Consider the following 16,797-nt stretch of genomic DNA (forward strand, 5'->3'; position numbering starts at 1 on the left):
GCCGCGGAGGGGGGCGGGCAGGTATGAGGCGGTGTAAGCTGACTCCTGTGTACCCTGCAGGGAGCTGAGTGGAGCGCTGAGGGGGCTGGGGATTTGGTGGGGGGGGGCTATAGTGTCCGATACAACATCATAATAAGTGAGTTAGCTCCATAAACATTGTTACAGTAGCTGGATTACTTATGGAAGTTCAATCAAAACAAGTATCATATATCTTAAATTAGTCTATATTGAAATGTGTGATTAAAGTAGACATTTCCCACCTATTGGCTGAATTAATATCAATATTAATAAATACGTTATTAATTCATTTTAGGACATATAATCCATTATAAGTGTAGCTTTTGGGTTTCCAGGTTTAATTCTATATATCCTACTTAAATTCATTAGGAAGACCTCTCCAATGATACCACTTATTTTCTGGGGGGGAGGGTCTGAAGAACACCTGGTGCAAAATCTCTTTATTAACAAGTTATTATCTCCTAAAGTCTTTTTAAACTTTCCCTGTTTGTCGACCAGTAAGTTTACTTGCACTGAAAACAAGACTAGGAGTCTGCAGCCTAGCAGGTATCATGTTACCATGTTCACCATATATTAGTTTAGCCTGTTAGCATGATCGCATTTGCTTACTGGCAGCTAACACAAAGTACAGCTGGTGCACGGATTTTGGCCATAACCCAAAGTATTGGACAAACACTCATCAAACCGGCTGATTACTTCACTTATTTCATTAATTTTATTGTATTTTGAAATCAATTACCACACTAATTGGTTGTTAATCCGACACAGAGCAGTCTGCAAGTCATTTTATATCATGGTGATTGGTTGTACAGCTTGTTAACTGTCAGTCCAGCATGTGATTGATTGATTGATTGATTGTGCTTCAATCAGTATTGTTCTCCTGCCGTTGATTGAAGGAATCTTAACAGTGCACTTCACACATTATCTTATCTGACTCCAAGCTTTAATAGCCTCACAAGTACCACATCTCATACATGATCTGGGCAGCTGTAGATGTTCCACCGTTTGATGTTGTTAAAGTCACATGTGATGCAGTTAGATTAAGATAACACCAGAATGTTTCTTATACAGTATATTCTTATTCCCAAGCATTAAGATGTCCATTCACATGACATTAAATTTTAATTTTAACTTTTTGTGCTACTTTTATGTTCTCTACTTACTTCAGCCTTCCTGAGTGAAAATGATTTGTTGATTAGCTGTGGGTAATTGTTGGTGAAGTAACACCATGATGTCACCATGCTCTTGTCCTCAACTTGCGACTGAAAGTGCAGAATAAACAGCAAATATTGCAGCTGCGTGTTGCTCATTCTCAGGGATCATCCTCTCCCCTTCTGTGTTTTCTCTGCTCGCCCTCCTCCCTTTGTGCCCTTCGTCATAAAACACAGCTCAGCACGACTGGCACAGAGAGGTCGGGAGAGGGGGGGAGAGTGAGAGTGAGAGAGATAAAGGAGTGATCCACACATTTCACACACACCTGTTTTTCATTCCCAAGCTCATCACTCTTGACGGGGCAGACAGGCGAGTGAGGAAGCCCAGCACACACAGAGCCACTGGAAATATTTGACTGAGAATATAAACACACTCCAAAACAGAGCCATGCTAAGGTTCATATGGTCCATACATAGTGCAAACATCACACACACACACAAACACACACACACACACACACACACACACACACACACACACACACACACTCCTTTCCTCTTCTTCTGAGGTGCCCCTGAGGAGCATTTCACACTGTTCCTGTGAAGCAGCTCTGTAGCTCACAGGAAAAGTGTCAAACTGATGTTCCAAGTTCGGAAAGTGTCTAAATGTAAGCTTAAAAATAGCAAGCATGCTCAGCAGAGGATTGAAAGAATGGAGGTTTTAAACAGAGAGATCAATACACTCCTGTGTCGTAGAGGAATGGCATTTCTCAAAATAGAAGTTCCTGTTTCTGCAGAACCAAGCAGGCAGTCACGCTACATTTGGGGCACCTCCAGACTGGAGCCAGGGCCGTCCTCTGCCACATCTGGGTGCAGTAACACGATCTGCTGATCCCATTCCCTGACCTTTGCCCTCAAAGCCACGACTCAAGGAAGCCATGCTTCCTGCTGAGCGCTGTGAGCGAGGTGGCGAGCGACCTCAGCCTTGTTTGACGCCATATATGCCCACAGGAGGACGCTTCCTGTGCAGAGACTTGTCTCTCTGCTGCTATGTGCTTGTGGATGTAGCAGGTGGCTAAGTCCTAGCACGATTCCTGGTGCCAGTCAGCTGTTTAAAACCCTGTTAACACGTGGCGATAATCCTGTAAAGGCTGTGAAAGATCACGTACTGAGAGGGCGAGAGAGACAACAGGGTTACACCCCCCCCGTCATTACATTTTAGCCCCAGCACCTCCGCCAAGTCTTTTTTTGATGAGCAGTATCTTTATGTATGTAACCCTAACCCTAACCCTAACCCTAGGAAGAATAAAACACGAAAATCATGAAAAGCAAATGTATTTATATTAGCATAACAGCTTGAAGAAAGCAATACATGTGAGGCTCAGTCAATTTTTTACAGTGTGCATCAACCTTCCTCATATTTACTGAAATGTTAATATCAGTGTGATGTGACTCACACAAGCAGTTCACCACGTGGTATTAAGCAACATACGTGAACGACACTCCTCAAGTATCTCTCTCTGACACATTTTAAGGGATTGATGCCCATTTTAAATACTTTTTACATCTTCTTATTCAAATACCTCAGCATTTTCCCGTAAGCCATGTTTGAACCACTTTCCTCAGGGACAGGGATGAAGGCCCCTCCACGCAGCTCCTGTTTACACGAGTTATCTAACACGAGGAAACTGGATACCCACAAAAAATCAGTGTAATATTAGAAGTGAGGTTGTGAGAGTTTTTATGTACTTTCTGTCTGTCCGTGATGCGGAAAAGCCTTTCGCCTATGAGCTTCATGGTTGAACACACATTTGCTCTAATGTGAATGCTCTTGAACAACCTCTGTGAGGTGTTTGCTGTTTGAGAGTTAAAGGGTCGGCTTTAATTGGGACTTTTCCTCATTAGAAATTAGTTAAACTGAAAAGCTGGGTGGTGCCAAAAATCTAAGAAACAAATATCTCAAAACCTGAACATAATGAAATATCTCTGTGGATTTGGGTAAACCAACCTTTTGAATGACAAGTCTTGTGATGTTCTATATATTTCTAATTGTCAGCAAATCCAATGAGAAGACTCAAACCAGCAATGAATCCCTTCTTCTCATAAGTTTCGTATATATCACTGAGCCAAACTGTTAAACTGAAGGACATTGTGCTTCACTGGCATGAACATGGACACTGTAGTTTATGTGGAGTTGATCCTGTAAACATAGTCCAGCTGCTGTACAACTGCTGTGCACAGTGCACCAAATTTGTATTGATCCACCACTGAAAATAGTCCCCTGTTTACTCCTGTGTGAGTAACTTTTGCTTTAGGGGATTGGTGAGGATTTTTTAAATTACATATTTGATAGCCAATTTTAATCATTTATTTTCAGTAGGAACCAATGTGCTTCTTGGGGCCGAGTGCCACAGATGGAGTAGGAAAGTTTCAGAAGTTGGACAAAGACATCATTAGTTTTGGTCTTTTCATGAGATTTAAAGATTTAAACTCAAATTGGTCCTCACAAAAATATATGCACAAGAGCGCTCACACACACACACACACACACACACACACACACACACACACAGCTTGAGGATTAATGACACTTCAAAGAGAGGAAGCCGTAGCGTGGCCAGCTTCCTGCCCCGGCCCATCTTGGACCATTTGCTGGCATCTCTGCTGCTGATGACGGCCTTGTGAGCCATGTGGTGGCTATTTGGAGGCAAGGAGGTAATCGTCGAGGTATCCTCTGATGTAGTAACACTTTGTAGTAGCTCTATAGGTTAAGTGTAACAATAGGGAGCCTGCGGCATCTTAACCTGTTATGGTATCGCTCAAACTTTAGGAGCCCACTTGTCTTGGAATGAAAAATGCTTCTCTGGTTTGACTGTGAATGGAGTGAAATGACAAGGTTGTGGAGGGATTATTTCATGTCTTTTTCCTCTATATGCATCATTGGCTCTCCCTGGCACTGACTTTTCTTGTCAGGATATTGTCCTTGGTCCTTCCTGCTAACATCTGTCTCCTTGCTTTGGAGTTAGTTGCAGCTGTTGCCTGTATTAGATTCACTGGCAAAGTTTCTTTATGATCCAGGAAGTGAAATCTATTTATGAAGTCAAAGGAGAAGGAGGTTCGGTGGATGCTTCCGGGTACAGGGACTCTGACATCATCAGGTTTAGGCTATAGAATCACTTGGTTAAAACTGCACTTATCAACATGTTCATAGATCTGATGATTAACATGATGAAACTCAGAGAGGAAACCGAACTCTGCAGCTCTCTCAGCTTTTTGGAGAGTTTTAGCATCTTTCAGCTGATTGTTTTGGTTTTATGGCCCACAACTTTACCATTCTGGTTCACCATATAAACAAACATTTAAAGCCCACAGGACGCCACATGCCCAACACCAAATGGCAGGGAGACACAGTTCAGCATTTAGCAGCTAAAGAGATACACATTTCCCTGAGGGGATGGAGACCAAAACAGAGCTAAAAGGAGAGTGTACATTTATTAAAAAAGCCAGAACCATGACTCCTGAACATAATCTTAACAACATCCACCATGTTTTACTTGTCATGGGCAGATATTTTATTGATTTTTCTGCAGCCGTGTCCTCTTCAGTGCTACAAGTGGGTCCGGAGGCTTTTATCCACTACAAGATCTCTCGCAGTGATCGTTTTCTCTCCTCCTCCTCTCGTCTCTGCATGAGTGCAGTGACTTAAGGCTCAGACCGGGTGGTTGACCTCAACATGCTCGCACCGCTGTGTCCTCCTCTGTTTATTTTGCCCTTTGCGCTGACCCTTACCCCTCTCCCCACCACACTCCTGCCAGTTACGGCGCCTTTTGTTTGCAGTTTACATCTGGTGGAGGAAAAGCATGCCCCTACGTTGTTTTGCTTCAGTGCTCACAATCTTACCAAAACAAAAAAGAGAGGGAGATGTTCGCCTGTTCCTGAATTGTACATCAGGATTGTTGACCCATTGCCACGGTTGTTTGGACGTACATGAAGCATTGTTTTGTTTTAGCTCCAGCAAGCCACAGCTCTGATAGACGCCTGGGTTGAAGTCAAATCCGAGTGAGGTGTGAAGTGCTGTGTTGTGGATCGGAGCCATCTGCTGACATGTCTCTGGACAGCTCTCATTGTTAGTCAAAGAAAATATGATCTGAATTCAAAGTGTACGATGAGAATGGCAGGAATGCAGTGTGTAATATTTCCTAATATTAAAGATCAATATTTGTGTGAGTACAAAGGCAAGCAGCTCACACATAGGGAGACATTCTCCGGGTATTTCAACTTGGCTCAGGGATTCATAGCCTTTGGCAGAACAACTTTCCTGTGGCGAAACAATACCAGACGTCGGAGGGCCTTGCCAGAGAGGGAACTGGCATTATGAAAAGCACGCTGCAGACAGACTTAGAGGTCAATCAGCCAATAGGTCTCCACATAAACAACCCAAACCAACACATTCAGGGTTTCTATGAAAACAAGCACTGGAAAGTAGGGGATTAGTTTTTGTATGTGGGTCAGTGTCTGTCAGCTGGGTGGCTGGAGAGGTTGTCATGTCTAGATGGCACCTGCAATAATATTGAACACTGTAAAAGTTGGACCATTTCTTGGAACAAGCCAAATATCAGGACGTTGTGGATCTGGTGTTAGAACCCTTTTATGTTGTCATATTAAAGTCTGAATATTAAAGTGATACTCCACCCAAAATCAAACATGTGTCTATCAAATACCCGCCTCATGTAGGCCTGAAAGGTGGCTTTAAACGGGTTTTGTAGTTTGATCCATCGCAAATAGCAGCACCTGTGGTCAGGTTGAACTTTCAACTTCATTGTACTGAGGAGAAATTTGCCAGGTAAAACAAGGAACACAGACTCGAACAAACTTGTGGTAATATTATAATTCATGTTAATTAAGGAATCCATAGTTTTCACAAGTCAGTTTTATTCATATAGCTGAAAATCACAACAATTAAAATGTCTTCAGACTCTGCAGCATAATAAGAAAACATTCCTTGTTTCACCAGAATATATATGCGTCTTTCAGTGGTGATAGTGTGACACAGAGGTAGTTTATTAACCCAAGTAAGAGTAAGAGATTTCTATAGATGGTCCATGGGTGTGAAAATTTGTCAGTAATTCAATTTAATGTAAGAAACATATAGAATTCAAGCTGAACATTTTTCTTATTATTCTCTATTTTTTCATTCGTGCAACTACACTCTTTTTTTTACACTTTTTCAACCTTTAGACTTTTGGACAGCATTTTGAGGGTTGTTTTTTGTTTTTTTGGCTTCTTTTGCCATTAAAATACTAAGCCGTGTAATAGAGAATGAATCTGGACAGTCAGCGCTTACTGGAAGCAAGACAGACTTCAAAGGTCTTGATCACAGAAGGAGAGCCCTCCCATACAAACGGAGAATCTGGTAAACAGCTGGCACAGAACAGATGTGGATCTCAATCCAGGCTAATCGCCTCAGTCTGCGAAACATGCGACCGTCCTCTCAAGACACAGCAGCTAAAGCCTATAAACCAGAGCCTACTCTACATCTACACCACCAATTAGCATCATTATGGAGCACTCCGCATACTGAACAGGCCACTTCCGCTTCAACTGTACCCCTGCAGCAAAAGGACCAGGTGAAATCAAAATGGTTTCCACATGTATTCTGGTTGCCTGGTGATGTATGGCTCCTGTATGCTAGCTAATGAGCTACACCAGGCAATGGGGTCATCTTGGAGAGATGGTTGGCAGATTGAGCCTAAATCCCACAATTAGCAGACAAGCTAAACAAAGCCTCATCCCAGGAGAGTCATGCTCCAACAGCTTTTCCTGTTCGCCCTCGGATGAAGTCGACTGAAAGAGGATGTCGTCCATCCCTCTGTGGTCCGCTAGCCGTCTCTGATTTATTCTCATCCCCTGCAGGAAGATGCAAGCCTCATCACCTGTCGTGTGGCAGAGGTGTTGAGCAGGGTAAGTGGCCCTGTGACAGGCACTATTGTCCCCTCAGGGGTGGAAGTACAGCTTCCCTTTGTGCTTGTCCCTCAACAGGAGACACAGGCCTTTTACCGCGTAGGGGTCCCAGCCTGTGGGAACATGCACATTACCTTTAGTAGCAGCTTTTTGAACAGCGGGGTGGTCGGATGTGAATAAACGGACGCTTATCAACACCTGTTTTGTCCCAAAACACAAGACTAAGTGGACATATCTTGTAGGGACTTAAGGTGTGGTGACGTGGCTCAGTTTGCTCGTCTCTCGTTCCTGATCTTCGTTCACATGAGAAGTTCTTTCATGCAGTTGATTTAAACAGATAATTCAGAGCAGAAGTCTCTGCACACTCATGCTTTTGGTATTGAAGGCTGCGAGCATTATGATATAATCTGAAACGTGTGGTGCAGTTAAACACAGTTCAGATTTTAATTAATGGTGGCTTGCAACTGTTTGGATCGGCCATGTGTTCACCAAACGGTGCTCCGGTTAATGGGGGTTGGAGTGCAGCAGCTTGCCGCCAGTCCAAAGACTTCACACCCAGGTGCTAAAGTGTTCTTTGCCTTTTTGACGAGGACGGTAACAAGCAACCGGCGTCTGTGCCAAGATGTGAGTTGTAATTCAACCAGTGTCCAAATGACCACAAAACCACAAGTCGTGGATCAAAGCCAGGGGTTTGGATATGACGGATATGAAGCTCTTTTATGTTTTGCTCTTGTACTTACTAAGGCTTAATTTGAAACGACAGCCATTTATCAAACACACCATTTGAATTTACGGCTTTTTATTATGTTAATTCTATTGAGAGAATGTCTGTTTGTCTCTAATGAGTTTGTGGCCCCGGGGAAACAAATTTACAGTCGCTTGAAAGATGCGTTCCCACCCGAACAAATGTTTCATGTTAACTTGTTCAGCTCCGACATGTGGGTACGGCTTTTCAGAGTGTGTCCCAGTGGAGCTTTTGCCGGTGCTGTGTGCAACCTTGCAGGATCTCACCACACTCGCAGACCTTTGATTCTGTTCTTTGGCAAATGTCGTTCTGATGCTGGCAGTCTGTGTGATCCCATGTTTCATGGCTGTCAGTCACAGAGGTGGTCTTAGCTTTCAACCCTGTGGCGTTTCAAAGAGAATGGATTTTCCCAGTGCCATCAGCCCTAATCAAAATCACATTGTCTATAACTATTGGCCCGTGGTGAAACTTGGAGGATTATATGAATTTAACTTTGATTAGCCTGGGTCCTTGCATTGATTTGCCTACCGTCCGGCCCTTTGATCTGCTAGGGCTCTCGCAGGAAGCTTTAGTACCCCCTAATCAGCAGTTTGTGGACCAGTCCAAGCTTCCCTGAGGGGTGCATGGAGAAGACTGACCCACAGTGGAAGCATTAAGGGGTGAGACAGGGCCAGATTGGCAGACACACAGTCTGGCTCCAGCCTTAGATAACCTCAGGGTGCTCCCATGCCTAATGTCTCATGGTCATTAAATCAAGGAGCCTCCGATAAACTGGACGCAACTGCTTTCGACGCCAGGGTCTGACACACTGACACCCTTTATGTGACCATTACAGGGGCCATTGCCCAGTGCAGAGTTGTTGACATGGAGGGGGAGTTTGACAATGCCTGGGGGCAGTGGTGAATCCACAGAACACTCAGCTTGACCAGTGGCTTAATTGTGTAGCGTGCTGTGTAAAGTGTCTAATGCAGGGAGTCCTGGTGAGGGATCGACATGGTCAGTTGGTTGAAGGAACAAAGAAAGATTGTAAATGCAAACTTGGTGAAAAAAACAGATGAATCCAGACAGCTACAACTCGGTGATCACTTGTCTTTTATGAAAAATGTACTGTAACATTATCCAGTTGAATCTAATTAATTGCATTAAATAACATCCAATTAAAAATCCATTCAAAAGAGCGCATTTGGAACACCTACAGGGGTACATGGTCTTGTGTTTCCAAGAGTTTGATTCCCACTTGGAGATGTGCATTAAAATCCATGCACACTTAATATTGTAAGCTTCTAGATATATGAAAGCATTCACATGTTTGCTGATACCCAGCAGCCGGTGCGGCTCACAATGAAGCATCCTAAGGAGGTTCACGAGGACCAGACAGATCAGGATAGGCCTTGATTGGAGACCTGAGACCTTTATGACCTCAAAACAATGTCAAATGGAGCTTGACCTGCATCTCTGCCTTTTGCCTCAGACCTCCCACTCGCAGATTGTTTTCAAAGGTCACACAAGTCTGCTTTGGTCAGTATCTTCTGTCATTTTGTGTTGGAGCTTTGCTCTAATTGACCCTTGTTGCATCGTGGGTCACAGAGGAACCTCTTTTTCTTGTATCTGCTCCTGCTGATTGTATTATACATGATTGTCTTTGTACAGCAGTGGAAGTGAATGTGTTTCTTTCTGCTGTACTTCACAAACAACAGGTTACATGTTTTTCTTGACAGACTCATATTTCACTGCTTTTTCGTCGCACCTCACCCCATCAATCTTAAATTGATTCGTTGTGCTGTGAGGTGAAAAGAAGGGCAATCAAACACACGCACACTTTACAAAGCTGTAAAAGGCAAGTAGCACCATGTTTACAGATAGTGCTACAAGATCACCGTTCTGATATCGCTAATCAGAGATTAGCTACAGCGAAAAAACACCATAATAACCTCAAATCTGTTTGTCCTCTTGTTATTCTTAACCCTTCCACTGCTCCTTTTATCAGCTGGAGGCTCCTGTGTTGTCTCCAGGGACAAAGCTTTAACAGCAAAGACGCTATAAACAGGAAACAGAGGCCCTCTCTGGTTTCGTCTTATTGCTCCCAGGAAGAGACAGCCCCGTTTTCAGTGTGACACAAACCAGAACACACACACACACACACACACACACATACACACAAACACAAAGTCCTCACCATCTATCAGCGAGTGTCAGGCTTTGTTTACCTACTTGACACCTTAATCTGCCCTCTTGTCGACACAGTGAGTGGAAATTTACCTCAGATTTTACAGTAAGTGCCCTGAGAACATTGATCCAGCCTGGAAAGGTCCAAGAGTTCATAATCCTGTCCGACAGAGACGGACATGGGCGTGAGACATACTTACCGCAGGCCATGACTTCTTACGGTGATCAGAATTCAGAGAAGACATGTGAAACAGAGGAATTTTCAGTGGATATGTGGTCACTCCATGATGTTGAAAGTAATGCAGTTCTGTTATTACACCACTTCCTTGTTCACTTAAGTTTGTTTTCTTTTGATTCTCTGGACCTGATATTTTGGTAGAAAGACAATAACTAAAGACTGAACAATACCTATGAATCACTGGGAAACTTTGCCTTGATTTACAAGATTTAACACTGGAAAAAACCCCTCATGGAAATGTGCTTCACAGATGCTGATAACACACGTCATACGAATAATTTACTCTTGAAAGTAAACTTTCCACTGAATGATGGCGAATGGCGGATTGAATGGCTGTCACTTTCGAGAGGAATTTGTCTCTCTCTAACAAACCCTACCTCTTCAGCTTCTGTCACGTGGACAAACACACACCCACATCCAGACGAGGAGCGTCAGAGTGGGAGTCCAACCTGACTGACTTGCAGCTGTGCCAGCAGGAGTTGGAAAAATCCAGGAGAGAAAAAAAAAAAACACAAGGGAGAGAAGAGGAGAGAGGGATGAAAGGAGATAAGGGGAGGAGCGGAAAGGAAGAGCGAGTGTTTGTGTTGGCCCGTCTCCTCCTTCAGCCCCTGCAGCTTTATGTGACATATGTGCAAATACGGGTTTGCATGTCATGTGTTAGTGTAAAATGTGTGTTGGTGTATGATTTGGTCATATCCTCTGTGTACCTGCACCATGTTCTTGAGTAAGTGAGTCAGTGTTTGCAGGTTCGTGCTAATGGGGCTGATAACGCTGAATGATGAAGAGCCTCTAACTGACAAATCGCTGAGGGCTGATGTGTGCAGGACTGTCAGGCATCAGTAAACTGCAGAGTGATGACTCATAACTCTTCTGATGGAGTCTGACTGTATGTGAGGGAAAACGTCCCGCGTTGCTCTTTCTACTACTTTCTTTTTTAAACATTTTCATGGAGAAGTAGGTCACCATAAATTACATGGTGCCGTGTAGTTTTAGATGGACTCCGGGGATATTCGAGCCACTGCTTTTCATTCATCTTCACTCTGAAGAGGTTGATGCGTTCATGGTTGTCAGATTGGACATCATGCTTGCATAGCTCGCTGCCCTCTACACATATTCAATATGTGTCTGTAAAGCTGGAAGGCTTCTGCATGGAAAACATGCTGCTTCTATGTGTAAAGTGACACTGTGTCACTTTTGTCAGTTCACAATTTCTGTAGTTTTCATTCAAACAAGATGCTTCCTCAGAAATGTTGACAAAATAAGAGAAAGGCTGTGTTGCTTTATGCAACTCTACTTTTAACAGAAGAAAAAAGAAAAACTTGGCGCCGCAGCCGGCTGGAGGATGCAGACAATAATATGGTCTCCAGCGCAGTCTCAGTCAAAACTACCCTTTTTGCCACAGTATGTAAAATATTACTCCAATAATATTAAAACAAGGTTTCTTTTATAGCCTCCATGTATCAGGAACTGATCAAACCGCAGGAGAGCAGAAAAGATCATCTGACAGTGAGATAGTTGAGCTTTCACATAATTAATCATCGTCACTGTGACGACACATCAAAGAAAAACAGATCCGGCAGAAATTCAGTCGCGTTCTAAAATTGGTCGGGGAACCAATTCTATGTTAAAGTATGACAGAATCGTACAGTGTTCATTCTGTGTAAAACTCCAGCGGTGAAAGACAAGCTGGTAAGAAAAATGAGATGAAAGGAAATATTATCCTTCATCTGATGCAATGATAAAAGCGACAACAACCACATTCTCATCTGAGGTTACCCATAATCATAATAATCAAGATATGGAGGTTACAAAATGAAAATATAAAGCGTGCTGAATGGATCATTTCAAGGCACGCTGTGCTGCACTCCTTCATAGACTCTGCTATTTTCACGCGAAGATGTGGCTCATCAATAATTTTGCAACTGATGGTGGTGATAGACCGAAGCTCTTATTACATACACACAGTGAGTTACAGAAGCAGTGACCCGAGAGCAACAGCTGTCCTCAGATAAACTCTGGAAGGCTCAGTGGAAAACTCGTTTATCATTGAATACAGTAGGTCAAAATTAACATTTTCACACAGTTCATGCGCAGAGCTCACATGGAGCTGGAGCCTCTTCCAAGAAGCATGTTAATTAAATGATCTGATGGACTCGAGTTTCCAGGTTTTATCCCGCTAAAAATCAAAAATATTTTTGTTTACCTTTACTGCAACAGTCTGGATTCATGCAGTGGCAAAAAGAAGCGCTGGCTTAGATAATGATTGTAGTTTGTAGAAGGTTCTGTAAAAACCCTGCAATCTAAAAAGATTCTTTTACTCCCACAGTCCTGCGTATGTAATATTTAAATACTGTATGTTGCATGTTTAGTTAGCATTTTACTGTGCATGCAAGGGTAATGTGCGGCTATGCCTAACCATAAATTAGCCCCTATAAATAAATAATAGTGTAGACAGCTTCAATCTTAGCCTGAGCTCAGCAAAAAACATGCTATATACAGTAATGCAGCGATTTCAAATTGGAGACTAGCTGAGCTGTGTGTCACAGGGTCACGAGGTATAGACATGCATATGTTTTCTGTCTCTGCCGGCCTCTCTGTTATGTAACGCAAACACAGGCCCCTTAAAATGTATAATTGCTGTTTTTTTGTTATAGCTTGCATCATATTTATGTGTAAATGCGTGCAGACATACATAAAGCTGAAGCCCTGTCCCACCCATCCAAGAACACACACATGAACACACCACATCACACAGTCCCCTTACTCACTTCAGTATTAGGGACTGCGGTTCAAGTTCTACCCCAAACGAGCACCGTGACATGTTTCTTTGTTTCTCTGCCCCCCTTTTCCTTATGATCGCTGACATGGAGGGACTCAACAATCACTCACTTTTTTCTCGTCTTCCTAAAACAGTACAATTGTTATTTGTCTTCCTTTTGTTGTTGTTGTCGCTGCGGACCACAGACTCAAGACAAAGGCTCATTCAGAGCAGGCCCTGTGAGTGTATCTTCTTGTACGAGACGTAGACGATGTGGTCAAGACAAAAGAAAGGTTCCTGTGTTGCTGCGGCGCAGATTGAATACATCTGGATGACCTCTTTCCCTCTTTCAAAGGCTTTTTCTTAACTCCATCTAACTGGCTTTTAGTCAGTCTTTTCAGATCACCTTTCCTGTCTGACTTTCACACGCAGTTTGGAGATTAAATACAGCACAAAAGCAGCTTGACTCTGGCTGTTCATGTAACTGATTGTTAATCATCTACTTTTCCTGTGCAGGCTGAGTCAGCTGCAGTGCTCCAGTCACAAGTCTGTTTCTCCTACCTTTAGGCTAACATGTCCTCTGTTTTGCACCAGACTAAGTTCCTGTCAACATTATTGTTTTCCTCGCAGACTTGTGTAGTAGATGACATCTTCATTTGGAATCCATCAGTGGGCAGGGCTGATTACAGAGCAGTGTTTGTCTATTGTATTGCTTCCCCTGGTTGCCAACGTGTCTGGCTTTCCAGTGGGCATTGTTAGTGGCTGTGACTCAAATGAACACTCGACACAATGTTGTTTTAAAAAGCTTTACCGAGCATTACACTTTACAATGCCTGTTGCGGTTAATGGTTAAATGTGCTGCACTTTGGGCTTTGTACTCGTGTTTTGTGGCCTTTTTTGTCTCGTTAGATCATTTTGCTGCCAGATGTGCCTTCAGCATCTCTCTTTTTACCATTTCAGAGGTGGTGAACTCTTTTCCTGTGCCCTACTCTGAGCAATATTAGGTTTAAAATGTTGTTGTATGATGTTGAATTTTTCAGAATCTTTATTCCCTCCACACCCTTGTTTCTGGGTCTGAATATCCTGCACTGATGTTTTTTTCCCTCAGGAATTCTTAGCATCTTCCTGATTTCGATATGCAGATCCTTATCCCTACTCTGCAATCCTGCAGAGTTCAGCTCAGCCCATGCCTGTGTGCTCCCACCCTCGGCCACTCTATATACACTGGGCTTTGTGGCTTTGGGTTTGGTCCAGAATGCAGCTCTGTGGTCAGCCACTACTTAGACAGGCTGAATGAAACAGGAGCTCAGTTTCCCTCTCCTCACAGTAGCACCTAGCTAACATGTCATCACATTTACACAGACAGACAGTCACACGTCAGCAAACTGTGGCTCACACTCAACCGTAGGAAACTCTTTGTAAAACACTGAGGAAGAGCCTGGTCCGAACTCCATCAGCTCCACAGTTATCAGGTCAACTGAGGCAGAGGCTCTGTGGTGCCTTCCCCCAGAATGAGGGTTTAAGACTGGGCTAGAGCTCCACAGACCCTCGGGGGTACAGGGAGACAGCTCCAGTGCTCTGATGCAATATTCAAATCCAGCCTGTGTCTGATGTTGCAGCGTGCCCCACTGCTGTAAAGCTGTCCTGTCTCATCACCGTCCACGCTGAGTCACGCTCCCGTCGCCCCCGCTGCCTCCGCAGCCTCTTGACATTCTCTGCACCGCTCGAGGGCCGCGGGGGTGAACACACATGCAGGAACATGGACAAACACATGTGCACGCATACGTGTGCTTTAAGACAAACGTGAGTGAGCGAGCACACGCTTTGTGCATGCATGGGCTACACACACATGAACACATATGCTTTAAGCTGAACATTTTAATTATGAAAGCATGAATCCTGTTTGACCCACTTACTGAAGATGTACAATAATGGGTTCATATAGCTACACACAGTAATTTCAGTGAAGTGACAGTGCATGTAGACACAGATTCTTCATAATTACACTGACCTTAATATAGAACTGCCCCCATGAAGACTCTTTGGTAGTGGTGGAAAGTATTTTTACTCAAGTACTGCACTTAAGTACAATATTGGGGTACTTGTTGTACTTTACTTAAGACTTCTACTTCACAACATTCATATGGTAAATATCATACTCTTTACAGCCTGACAGTTTTCAGACAGCTATAGATATTTACTGATTAAGATATTATGTAATATCTGTGATCAACTTATGACATACTGATATAAAATAAACTGGTGTCTAGTACAGCACTAGAATTACTCATATGCTAATATGTAGACCAACACTGCATCTATATCTGGAATATATATCTACAGTATATGTGATGCAATAACAAAAAACGTGAATGCAGAAATCCTACAAGAGGTGTAATGTTTGAGGTCAACTTAGAAAAGTTCACAACAAATTTATTTTTTCTGTAAAGTGTAAAATGTCGATATCTTGATCGCAATTCTTTTAAAAATAAAAATTTAAGTGCTGATGTTATGTGTTGAACGTAAAAACAATTGTGCCATCATCAAAAGTGACACTAAAGTGCCACTTAGATGTTAATGCCTCAATCATTATCAGCAGAATTATCACATACGTAATAATACAGCACACGCAAAGGGGCCAGTCTACATGAGTACGTTTGGTACAAAACTGTTGCCCAGCTGGCTGGTATTTTGATACTGAATTAAGATATCTGAATATTTCTTTCAGTGCTGCTTTTTGATCATCCCTAAGTCTCATCTGCATCTGATACCGTTAATTGATTTACCTGTTTTTGTTCCAGTACAGAGGGTTTCTGAACCCTCCTCCCTGCAGCAATTTCATCTGAAATGAGTGAACTGTATGCACTAATGCTCTGTGGCTACTCCCACGGAATTACCAGGGAGGAAGCATAATTCAGATGTACAGTACGGTGGTCAGAGATACAGTGAGAGCCAGGAAGGATGTGGCCTCTCCTGTCCTGTGCTGTGCTGGCTCGCTCTTCCTGCCTCTGTCCATATACTATATACTGTATGTTCACAGGCAGGGGTTCACATTCTCTCTCACTCATAAAACAAGTCATCACTTTGTAACAGTGAGTCTATAAACCAGTTTTAGGCATGCCCCAATAGGTCCCATAGCTCCCCTTGGTATAAACGTGCTGCCTGCCAGAAATAGTGCCCTGCATATTTTATGAGGACCTGTATTTTTGTCGTTCCAGCGCAGAAATTGGGGTGAAGACGAGTTTTGTGGTTCTTACTCTGCAACAGGCTGCTCCTTTTATAGACTCGATGGTCACTGCGTGTCTCTCATGTGGTGTATCCTAAGAGGCACAGTGGCAGTGAACCCTGGAATTGACTCGTCACCCTGTGCTGACACAGTGGCAGCGGTTATGTGACTTAAACTGAGAACTGCTGGACTGATTAAAGAGGGCGGCAGAGCATGGTGACATATTTAGCAAAGCAAAGGTAAATGACAGTTTATTTAAGAGTAACAGGGTTTAGAAAGAAATGTATGGCGTCATGACCTGAGACAGTTTGTGTATGAGTAAACCTCCCATTCAGTCAGAAAAATTCTCATCGCTATGGAAATTACAGCTTTCCTGCCCAATCAGAAAGCAGCTGAAAGAGACTAAATGCCTGTGGGAACAACCAAAGCTTAACATAACCGTTTAATGTTATCATGTGGCAAAATTGCACATAGACACACATGCCTGGTGATATAAACACAAGAAAAAACTTTATAAAATTCACTCTTCTTGTT

This window comes from Chelmon rostratus, chromosome 8 (genome assembly GCF_017976325.1).
Source record: "Chelmon rostratus isolate fCheRos1 chromosome 8, fCheRos1.pri, whole genome shotgun sequence".
Lineage (NCBI taxonomy): Eukaryota > Metazoa > Chordata > Actinopteri > Chaetodontiformes > Chaetodontidae > Chelmon > Chelmon rostratus.